Raw genomic sequence first — 12,070 nt, forward strand, 5'->3', positions numbered from 1 at the left:
CTCAGCAGCGCTAAGGATGTCCGACTGCAGCTTAGGTCTGCTCCCCGCTGGCAAGTGGACATCCCTGGAGGGCTGCCGGGCTGCCAGAGGGATGTCTGATTGCCAGCTTAGGCCCAATCCCCTGGGGAGCAGGCCTCAGCCAGCAGATGGTCATCCCCCGAGGGGTCCCAGACTGTGAGAAGAAGGCACAGGGTGGGCTGAGGGACCTCTCCCCCCCGAGTACACAAATTTTTGTGTACTGGGCCTCTAGTTATTAATATAATTGAGTTTAAATCTAATATATTTTTAGTTGTTTTAATTTGTGGTGCCAATTTATTTTTGTTCACTTCCTTGACTTCCTTTAGTTTAGGTGAATTAAGTAATTTAAAAAAAGTCTGTCTTATCTCTACTAGCTAGTTAATTATACATTCTTTTAGTAATTGCTTTCAGATTGCATGTGTGATAATGTAGCCACTAGCCACATGTCTCCTTAAAATAGCTTTATTGAGGTATAATTGATAAACAACAAATGGCACATACTTAAAATTCATAATTTGATAAGTTTTAACATATATATATTTCCTAAATATGCCTTATGCCCGTTGATTTTGCCTTCCTGTTCCTCCCCACCCCTGCTTCTTCTAGGTATTTAGTGCTATAAAATTTCCCTAAGTACTGCTTCATTTTGATATGTTTTGCTTTTATTTTAATTCAGTTTAGATTTCTACTTACCTAATTTCCTTTTGATTTCTTTCTTTTTGACTCATGGATTATTTAGAAGTAAGATACCTCCCTAGGACATCTGCCTGGACTCTCTATGTATTGGGAATTTTCCAGACATATTTCTGTTGTCCAGGCCAATAACAAATTCCTGGGCCCATGAAATCAGATATCCTATTATCCAGAGGGGCAATTATATTCAAGAACCAAAGGTATTTTATGTCAGTGGTCATGGCCAGAGAAAATTCCACCAGATGGCAGCATTCAAAATTTGAAAATTCTGTTAAAAAATTCTCTGATTCAGTCAAGCAGATGAGGCCAAGGCAGATGAGGAGAGAAAGGAGAAGCTGGTGAATGGACGCTGCTGAGGATTAGTCCTTAAAGGAAATAGTGGCGAAGAAGGCTGAGATAAAATTCAGGGAGAAAGTTGACAAAAATTTGAATTCTCATTATGATCCATTACACATATACACATGTACATCTGCACATACACATAAACATCATGCCTATGGACAAAGGGGTTGCTGCTGAATTTTATATTTCTTATTATTCTTTTTGGCATTTTCAAAATTGTATGAGGTATGTAATCCTATATAATTAAAGGGTAATATGAAAATTGACCCTAATGGTGGAACAACTGGTTGCTATGATACGCACTGACCACCAGAGGACAGATGCTCAATGCAGGAGCTGCCCCCTGGTGGTCAGTGCACTCCCACAAGGGGAGTTCCGCTCAGCTACAAGCTGGGCTGACGGCTGTGAGTGCAGCAGCGGTGACGGGAGCCTCTCCCACCTCCTTGGCAGCACTAAGGATTCTGACTGCGGCTTAGGCCTGCTTCCCATGGGAAATCTTAACAGCCTCATTCAAATAATCCATGAGTCAAAAAGAAAGAAATAAAAAGGAAATTAGGTAAGTAGAAATCTAATTAGGCCCATGGGAAGTGGGCCTAAGCTGTCAGTTGGACATTCCCTGAGGGCTCCTGTGCTGCCAGAGGGATGTCTGACTGCCAGCTTAGGCCCAATTCCCTGGGGGGCGGGCCTAAGCCGGCAGGTGGACATCCCCCAAGGGGTCCCAGACTGCGAGAATGTGCAGGCCTAGTGATAGATTGTTTTACTTTGCCAGTCCCATTGGTCCAGGTGTAACACCAATTGTTGGCCATCCACGTTGACTCACAGTAGGAAGTCAAGGGTTATGCAGGCATCCAACACCACTTGGGCCCAGAAACTGAGGATGATGTGTTGAGTCTCCAGAGCTGAAGTAGGGCCATGAATGACCTCGGCAAACACACATTGTGCACAACCACTTCCAATGGGAGGATCCTGACAGTGGAAATGGTTGGTAATGCCCCCTGGCAATGTTCCTGAGTAACCGGGGTCCCCCCTCGTTTTTGGAGTTCTCATCTTACTCCGTGTAAGGCGATATGATCAATGGATGGAACTGTTTTGAATATTTGGAAGTCTCTTATTAATGCCCTGGATATAAGTGTTACATTGCTAGAAGGAAGGCAGGGGAAAGCCTATGTTCACTAAAGAAATAACACTCTAAATGGGGCACACACGGCACTGAGTGTATAAGAATCATTGCTACGATGGGGCAGAGTCCTTGAATGGACTTGTAAATCTGTGTATGGCAGGGGCAGGAATAGGGTAGGAGAAGGCCTTCACTCTTGAGGGTTAAAAATAGCCCCAAAGATGGATCCCAGGCCCCTTTGTTCAGATGTTCCAGTTGCCCTGTCTCCCGACAGGAGCAAGTTGGCACCTCGGAAGGCATTTGCTTTTGCACTGTCAGAGTCCAACTGGGGCAACACATGCGATCCAGAGCGCTAAGGCTGGGGCAGCTGAGGTACCAGAAAGGTCCCTCTTTAGTATCCGGCAGCTTGGATACTAAATCAGATGTTTATCTACAGGGATGGGTAGTGGATGGCACATCCAGCAGTTTGTCCAGGGGCCACTTCCTGGGACTGGTAGTGAATGAATTTGGTGATGTACAAGTCACACAGCCTATGGGAGAGAGAGGGGAGAGTTAGGTCCCTTCCCACAACCGAGCTCAGGTCCGAAGGTGCTCACGTCCTCACAATTGGAGGGACATCTTCCCATCAACTGTAAGTGGGCAATCTGTTCTGTGTCCTGAGCAAGAACTGCACCTTTCCCCACCCTCCAGGGGAGTGAACCCTTATCACATATATTTTGAATGAATGAATGTCCTGACTAGAATCCTGGGAAAAAAAAATTGAGACCCTAAATGAAAAAAAGAGCACATCATCATGCACTCATTAACTATTTGAACTGAGAAATGAAGAGATTGTCTTCCCTTCTCCAACACCCTCTTTTAGCAAAGGGAAAACAGCTAAATTGAGCAATCCAGACCTCAAGGGAGAAACCTAGGCGACCCCATCATGGGCATGAATGGGTCAGACATTGAGGTAATTAGTCTGAGGACATAATCAGTATCGCTCCCAATAAGAGGCCTGTAGGCATTTACAACCCGTGCTGTGCTGAGTGCTGAATAGACACGACTCCCTTGCTGAGTAAACGTGACTCCCGGAGCTGGGCTTAATAAGTAAAAAATCCCAGTTACTGAAGAGAGTTGTCATCTAAATATTATGTGCTTTTATCAGAGCCCCACCCTCTCACGCTGATTGGCAGAGTCTATTCTAATCTCAGCAAATTTCAGTTGTGCTCATTTAACTTCCTTTATTCTCGACTTCCTTTATATTCTCGAGTAGTGAGAGAAGCACCCAGCAGTTCTCAAGGACCTTTCTTGGCGAGAACACATCCAGAAAGAACCATCTGTATTTGCCCACTGGTAAGATTTATTTAGAATTTTGGGAAGGAACCAGTTTGTTTCTGGAATTGTCTAGGCTGGAGACTACTGGGACATCCAAATAATACTCTTCTTTTAACTGAATATATATAAATTATGTATTTCTCTGGCAACCACCTGAGAGCCCATTTGGGTCCTTGCAGCTTTCGGGGTACAGATCTTCCTCCTGGCTCGGCCCTTCCCCCTCAGCTCTGCCTTCTCTGCCAGGGCGGCTGGATTTCTCAGCATTAGTAAGATGATCACAACTTACTAATGAGAAACAGCTTTCATTTTCGAGCTTCAAACACCCTACTTCCTTAGTTGTGGTGATGAATTCTCTCTCTTTTCCTTACTGTTTAAGTAATTAACAAGATTAAAAATATCCAGGACAATATTATAGAAAATTCAGGGCAAGGAAGTCCTGGGGAGCCTTCCTTACAACTGGACCACACGGGGTTGTCGGAGGCCTGCTAGCGGAGCTCTGGGTGCCAGCGGCCCATGGCGGGCGTGCAGGGTGCCTGACTCGGCAGATCTGGTGAGCACAGGCCTTGTACACTCCCAAGTGGGAATACTATCAGGTTAGGTTTTCAAACCGAGTCTTTCAATTAATACTACTCATTTCAAAAGAAGATGCAAAATGTCCCTCCGAAAATCAAGTGACGGTGTTGAAGGAGGGGAAACGCCATTTTCTGACTTCTAGGGCCCGCCCAGCCGTGACTGTTTATTGTTCTTGTTCTGCGCTTTTCTGTGTCTGTGACACTTTTTATTTACCAACACATCATGGAGACTGTTCCAGGTCATAACTTTTCTTCTCCTGTTCTCTGGCCTTTTTTTTTTTTTTTTAATTTAAATTCTTTATTGTTGAAAGTATTACGGATATCTCTCTGGCCTGCCTTTTGACTTTTTTCATGATTCAGCTTTTGAACAGAAGCTCTTACCTCTAATACATGAATGAATGAATGTTCAGTTGATCATTTTTCCCCTACGGGTTAGCACTTTTTGCGACCTATTTAAGGGTCTGTCTACTCCGTCATGAAGACATCCTCTTAGCGTTTCTTATATAGTTAGGCTTCGGATCCACCTGGATTTGCATTTCTATAGGTAGAAGGTTCTCTTTTTTTATGGCTATCCAATTAATCTGTCATCCTAATATATAAAATGCCAGGGGCCATCATGACCAAAACAACCGGACAGACGACCGAACAGCAGGCTGCGTGGGGTGACAAGGCCGGCAGGGGGGTTAGTGAGGGACGACCAAACGACTGAACAAGCAGGCTGAGTGTGCGACCAGGGCTTAGTCTGGGAGGAGCCTGCAACTGAGGTATGTGCCCTTCACTGAGGTATGTGCCCTTGACCGGCATAGAACTGGGGACCTTTCAGTCCACATGCCCACTCTCTATCCACTGAGTCAAACCTGCTAAGGCTGTTTGTTTGTTTTAAGGTGTGTGTTTGTTTGTTTTAAGGGTTGAATCATATGTGAGCGTTTATTCCAATATTGCTGTGTGTGTGTGTGTGTGTGTGTGTGTGTTTGCATGTGGATGTGCAGTTATGCCAGTTTCCATTTCATGGAAAGACTATCCTTTCTCTCAGCTCAGTCACTTCACCTTTCTGAGCTTTGGTTTCCTAGATGTCTTTGTAACACCTGCCCTGCCTGTCTTAGATTAAAAAATGTAGTTACCAATGAGGGTCAAATGACAAAGTAGGGAAAATGCTATAAAACTATATCATGCTTGCCCTGGCTAGGTAGCTCAGTTGATTAGAGCGTGTTCCCATAACCCAAAGTTTGGGGTTTGATCCCTGCTCAGGGCACATACAAGAAGCAACCAATAACTGCATAAATAAAGGGGAACAACAAATGGATGTTTCTCTCTAAAAATCAATAAATTTTTAAGAAGAAAGAAAGTAGATTAGTGGTAGAAAATAGCTTAGGGCTGGGGAGCTTGGGAGGAAAGTGGGAGCAATTGCCAAAGGGTATGGGATTCCTTTGGGGGATAATGAAAATGTTCTAAAATTGATAGTGGAGATCATTGCACAACTCTGTGAAAATATGAAACTCCATTAAATTGTATGGTATGTGAATTACATCACAATAAACATGTTTAAAAAAACCCACCATGCTTAATAAATATGGTCTTATTATATCATTAAAAGTGGCTCATGGATGATGGTACAACAGTGTGAATGTACTTAATGTATGTAATGTCTTGGATGGTGGTGATGATTGCACAACAGTGTGAATCTACTTAAAATGGTTAGAATGGTAAAATTTATGTTATGTATATTTTATCCTTATGAAAAATTTTAAGTGACTCTTTACACTTGTCCTTAGGGTTCGAGGTGCTCCATTTCTTGGGTAGAGGCATAGAGTAAAGCAAGAACATAAAGGACCCTCATCCTGTTCAGAACGTCAAGAAAATATTGAAAAAGCTAGGTTGGTGACATGAATATTGGCATCGCAACCCAACAATTACCTCAGTTTCCTCCTTTCTAGATCAGTGAGTGATATGGGTCTTAGTTTGCAGTAGTTTTGGGCAGCAGGCACTGGCCACCAGCCAGTTGCAAAACATGCTTGTTAAAGTCGGTGACTGTAACCTCTTCTATCTGCCTGTGACTGTCTAATCATCTCAACGCCAAAACAAAAACCAAAAGGCTTACAATCCCAGCGGTGAAGAACTTTTCAACAACTAGCTGACTCTCTTCGAGCAAGGCCCAGGAGGGGATGAAATAGATCAATTGAGATGCAATCTCTTTTCCTTTCCCTCACCACTTCCTGGAGGGAGTATACAAGGCCCAGAACCAAGGCCAGATGCTAGAGTCAAAGTAGGAGTGAGGCTAGGGCCTGTGAGTCAGCTATGTGCCACTTAATGAAGAAGCAACAAACAAAGCACATGCACGTTCAGGAGATCTTTGTTTCGCTGTCAGTATTGATCCCTGACAAGTGTCCTGTGGTTCAAGTCCAGATCAATGGGAAGGGTGTGCTGCAGCACGCGGAGAGGAGCTTCAGTCCTTCTCCACTTTCAGAGCCAAATCGGCGTTTAGCCTGAGTCTCCAGAGCAGGGCTTCAGGCGGGAGCTAAGATTTACGACGGCGGAAACCACTTGGTGGTTAAGTCAAACCAGGCTGTCCTCACGGTGCAGCGGGCAGGGACCAGCTCCCCCAAGTCCTGCAGCTCCTGCAGCACCTCTGGGTCTTCCAGCTTCCCTGGGGTGAAAGACCCCATACATTATTCCTTCCAATAACAAATAGACACAGACATATATGTCAAGATTGAGGCGAGAAACTGTTTAGAGCAAATGACTGAATAATGATCCTTGCAGATCACAGTAGGAAGGTAACTGACTTCAGGTTCCTGATTCACGGGCTAATTATTCATCTTCCTTTTAAAAAAGAGCTAAGACTGGGAGGGCCCAGGGTCAATACCTTACAAAAGACACAAGTGGAAGCCCTGAGACACCCCCTCTTGTCCTCCTCCTTGCCCACACTCATCCACAGCACGGCCCCGAATGCCTCTGTTGACCTTTAATAAATAGCCAGCTATTTCTCCAGCAAAATGGTTTTATTTGGGAATAACAAAGAATTGAAATTCAGGACATGTGGTCTAATGGGGTACACATGCAAGTCCAGAGAACAAAGGAGAAGAACACTCTTTATGCTGTATAGTCTGGTTACACATTCAATTTCTATAGGAAGAAATTGAATGTGTAACCAGACAAACAATGGGTCCGTGCTGCCTGTCACCACTCGAGCCAATTAAGCAGAGACAGGGTTGAGTCATATGTGAGCGTTTATTCCAATACTGCTGGCAGTATGGGAGAGCAGCAGGTCTTCCACAAAAATCTGCTCTGGACCCTACCATAAGCCGACTGCTTAGATTGGTAGAAGTACAAGGAAAGTAGGCGAAAGGGCAAATGGGCAGTTTACAGATATGCAAGGACTGGGATCTTGGAGGGGCTGGCGATTCTGGTTTCTGCAGCAGAGTTGTTCATCTTTCCAAGATAACAGGCAGCTCCAAATGGGGAGGGCGGGCTGCATTCCCAGGTCCGGAGGGCGGCTGCCAGCCAGTTTAGGATGTGCCTCCTTTAATCAGAACGAAACAGTCATGGTTAACAGAGCATGAGTAATATTTCTTGCAATTCTAGCTGGTTCCTTAGCATTCTATTTCTGCCCCTACCAGATGGTCATAGGATAATGATTTTTCATTGGCTGAGTTATGGCAGGCTCCCATTGGCTGAGCTGTTACCGGGCAAGTTGGAATCTCTTCTTCCTCCTAAGTAATGTAGTGCACTTCCTGTTCAAGATGCAAGGTATGTTTCTGCCTGTTTTGTGGTGAGTGGCCCATCCCTGAGAGTTCTCTCTTCACGCCTCCTAGTTTCCTGTTGAATGAACCCTCACACCGCCAGTGGCTGACCCGTGTCTGCCAGGCTGGGCCTGGGTGCGGACTGGGGGATGAGCATGAATTCTCGAGGGAGGCAGTCCTGGGTTTATTTGCTGGTCTTGCCATTTGTCAGCTGATGGACATTGAATTTAGTTTCCTCATCCGTACACTATGTCCAGTCATTAAAATAGCCACCTTACAGAGGCCTGAGCATAAGCAACAATGGTGGCAAGAACAGTGGAAGGCCTGGGGCTACTCGAAGTACTCGGTCCGTTCTATCTCCAGTTATTCTGCTCAGGTAGGCATTCAAAGCTGGGGCCTGAAGACTGGTCCTTCTTTTTTTTTTTTTTTTAATATATTTTTATTGATTTTTTTTTACCGAGAGGAAGGGAGAGGGATAGAGAGTTAGAAACATCGATGAGAGAGAAACATCGATCAGCTGCCTCCTGCACACCCCCTACTGGGGATGTGCCCGCAACGAAGGTACATGCCCTTGACCAGAATTGAACCTGGGACCCTTCAGCCCGCAGGCCGAAGCTCTCCACTGATCCAAGCTGGTTAGGGCGACTGATCCTTTTTTAAACCTCTCCAGTTACTTCTCAGACCAGTCAAGTTGAGAACCATCATTGTGTGTTAATATTTAGACAGTGATTAACCGCTTGGGGTCTTAGAGACAAACAGACCTCGTTCTGTCACTCACTAGCTCACTTGGCCAAGTCTTTCAACCTCTTCAGGCTTCAGTTTCCTCATCCATAAAATGGGAACAAAAATAGCATCCACTTCTGAGGTGAAATGAGCCAGTTTAGGTGACTGTGTCCAGCGCACACACAATGTTTGGTAAATGTTAGCTGGTGCCATGAGGCCAACTCCTTTTTCTTAGGTGACAGAGAACCAAAGACCTTCTGATCTTTGTGCATAGGCCACTGTCTTAGCTCAAGTTCATTGCTTTTCCAGCACATTGCTTATTTCAAATCAAGGGAAAGAGGGCTAGTATGTTATCGTGGAATAATCCTGTGTTTGGTCCAACAGGACTGAGTTTGAGTCTGTTATCAGTTTGAGTCTCAGTTTCCTCATCCAGAACACGGGAGAACAAGACCCTGCATTGCTGTGAGAATTAGAGAAAACGTGTGTAAAGGACGCAGCATCTAGGTTATTGCATGATTGTCAGCGTTTTGGTTATAACATGTACAAGATGTGAAAACAAAGAGGCAGGAAACCTCTAAGAAAATTCCTGGAAACAGAGACAGAGGAGTGGACGGGGGATGAAGAAAAGCCGGGGAGGGCCCGGGGCTCAGGGTCCTGGGGCGCAGATCTCCATCCGTAGTACCACCAGGCTCGACACCGCACTGGCCCTGGTGACTCCTAACCTGGGAGCCTGGCCAGGGCTGGGACAGTGTTGTTACCTCAGGGCTGGGCCGCCCCACCCGCCTCATGTTTGTGCAGAACCTCCCCCACATTTCTGCTAGCAGCCCGCTCAGACCCAAGGAGAGCCCCTGCCCCCCCATCTGAGGGGCTGGGCCATGGCTTCGTGCAGATTTGAGCCACTGCCCGGAGGGACGGTTCCTCTCCCCAGACCTCTTTCAAGGAAGAATGGCATTTCACTTGCCTGTCTTTAAAAACCACAGGGGTTATTACTACGAAATGTAGTCAGCATCAGTGCTTTCCAATGAGGCACGTCCAGCTTCCTGGTGTTTAGTATGCATGCTGACGACCGTCACCTCCGCTTCTGAATGGTTGGAAATTGGGCATCTGTCTCTTTAAATAAGAAACACTACTTGTCACTCGTCTGCCCTCCTGTCTTAGGAAACAAATTTATTCTCTAGTTCTTTCTGTTGAGTTTCTTTCTCAAACACCAGATTCTGCCCTTCTGCCGCAGGAACACGTTTGCACAGTTCTCTGGTGACGTTTAAAAGCCCTGCTTAACGTGCTAGTGAATTCCGACTGTGCTGACTAGAGACAGGAAGTGGGTTCTGGTGAGAGACGAAAGTGAAAGAAAAGTTACTGGAGGCGGTTCCATCCCCACCCTTTTCTTCCTGCTCTGTTTCATGGTTTCCCTCGCCTCCCCTCTGGTTGTGTGGAATGTGATCGTGTGAAATTAGGAGATTAGGGGCCTGGTGACTATGGTGCTGCCGGGACAGGTGGAGCAGGTGAGTGCCACTGCGGAGTGGCTTCTGGACACCGCGCTGCTGGGACTTGCCGAGTGAGGACGCCTCTGGGTCCCGCCAGGATCTCCACGTGTGTTTCTCTCTGAGCTACAGCCACCGGCCTTGCTCCTTCTCAGCTCTGGAAATCTCCAGTTCCTCTGCTAGTTTCTCAGTCTCCTCAAACCTCAGCGGCCTCAAGCATAGACAGTGTCTCCCTCCTGCCGGATCAGCTTGGAGATTCCACAAGACTATGTTTTGCTTCCTCTCTGTTTGGTGCTGGGGCAGAGGGCTACGTGAATCCTTTTGTCACCCAATGTCCTGGGTCCTTGGTCTCGAAGGCCCACTGTCCCTTTCTCCCCCTGCCCTATTCTAGGTTCTTTCTTGATCCCTGCTTCCTACACTGGGAGGTTCCCAAAAGACAGCTCTTGAAATCTTTTGATCTGTATCCCCGAATGGATCTGTGTCTTTGCAAAATGTGTCGTTGCTTTGTGTGTGGGCACTATTTTTTAACTATGTGACCGGGAGCAAGTACTTTCTCTGTGCTTCTGCTCATTAAATGGGGTTAATATGAATACGACATCATGAGGTGATTGTGGGCATTGCAAGGTGATAAGAGGTAGTAACTGCTTGCGCCTGGCTGGCTAAGTACCCAACAAGCGTTAGCAATTATTATGACAAATGTATTACTTGTATTATTTTACTCATTCTGTTTCCTTTTTTAAAAGTAAGCACTTTGTGTAGTTTACATTCTGTGTATTTCGCCTTTCTAACCACTTTCTAACCACTACACAGAATTGAGTGATGGACGGCTTCCCCAGTTCTCTATAAGGACTTGCCCTCTGACCCTTGACCTGATCCAACTTGCAAATCTTTGCCAACCTGATAGGGGTAAAGTGGGTATCTCCTTGCTTTCTTCTGCATTTCCCAGGTTACGACGAGTTTGAGTGTCACTGATTCACTTTGGCTATTTGAGCACCAGGTCAGGGAACCCCATGTTTGCACCCATTGTCTGTCTACAGGGATTCTTTTTCTTGTCCATTTGCAGGAAACCGTTGTATGCTCCAGACAGCACTAGTCCCGTGGCAGGTGCTGGGAACACGGGCATGAGAGATGCAGCCTCTGGCCTTGTGAAGCTCAAAGCCTAGGCCAGGAGCGAGTCACAGAACAGAGGGACAGGGCTGGGCTGGATGCTCAGGAGGCAGCGAGGGTCGGGGACTCCCCCTGGGCCAGGATTTAGCACCAACAGGATTGCATTCTGTTTGTGTTTTCGCTCAGTCTTTATGAGCAGAATCAACGGTGTGAAGGACACCGGTGTTACCTGGCACCTTTACCTAGCCCAGTGACGGTGAACCTTTTGAGCTCGGCGTGTCAGCATTTTGAAAAACCCTAACTTAACTCTGGTGCCGTGTCACATATAGAAATTTTTTTATCTTTGCAACCATAGTAAAACAAAGACTTATATTTTTGATATTTATTTTATATATTTAAATGCCATTTAACAAAGAAAAATCAACCACAAAAATGAGTGTCATAGGTTCGCCATCACTGAGGCCTAGCCCTTCTCGGGGGACGAGGCCTGTCCAGACACCTCACTCAATCCTCTGAGCTGTAAGATGGGTCTACGTCATCTGGAAGCTTATATGCCAATGTGGAAAGAAAAAAAGGAAGTTTCAAGGAAAGAGGTGTTTTTTTGTTTGTTTGTTTCTACTTTTAACATCAGAGAACATCTCAACTGACTGACAGCAAAAAGGCCGGGCTAATGTGTGTTTTGCTCACTGTTACGTCTCCCAGACTCCAATCATGATGAGGGCCCGAGGATTTGCCTCTTGGGTAAGGTTGGCTGGGTTGATTCCAGGGTTTTGTAAGCCACTGAGGGTGGGATCTGGTGGCCTAGGGGCCCATGGAGGTGACTCTTGTATTTGAGTGTCGATGGGAAAACCACGAGACTTAGCTGTGGGAGTTAGCAGACCCTCTGTGAGCTGTGGTGAGTGTCCCCACAGTTTCCAGATCTCAACATCTCTCAGACGTGCTCAGTCAATATTTATTGAA

At 45.9% G+C, this 12,070-nt stretch overlaps 1 protein-coding gene across 8 annotated transcripts in view; it reads left to right on the forward strand.

Annotated features, from left to right (window-relative positions):
- Positions 1 to 3,426: 3,426 nt before the first annotated feature.
- The window catches only part of CASP8 (caspase 8, apoptosis-related cysteine peptidase), a 34,823-nt gene continuing 26,179 nt past the window's right edge, over positions 3,427 to 12,070 (forward strand). For 3 of the 8 annotated variants that reach the window (XM_014528574.1, XM_005858214.2, XM_005858218.2), the window contains exon 1: positions 9,489 to 10,024. The gene's annotated coding sequence lies outside the window, so the exon portion shown is untranslated. The other 5 variants (XM_005858220.2, XM_014528615.1, XM_014528596.1 and 2 more) reach the window with 5 other exon arrangements.

The sequence above is a fragment of the Myotis brandtii genome, unplaced genomic scaffold, assembly GCF_000412655.1.
Source record: "Myotis brandtii unplaced genomic scaffold, ASM41265v1 scaffold1162, whole genome shotgun sequence".
In the NCBI taxonomy this organism is placed as follows: Eukaryota; Metazoa; Chordata; class Mammalia; order Chiroptera; family Vespertilionidae; genus Myotis; species Myotis brandtii.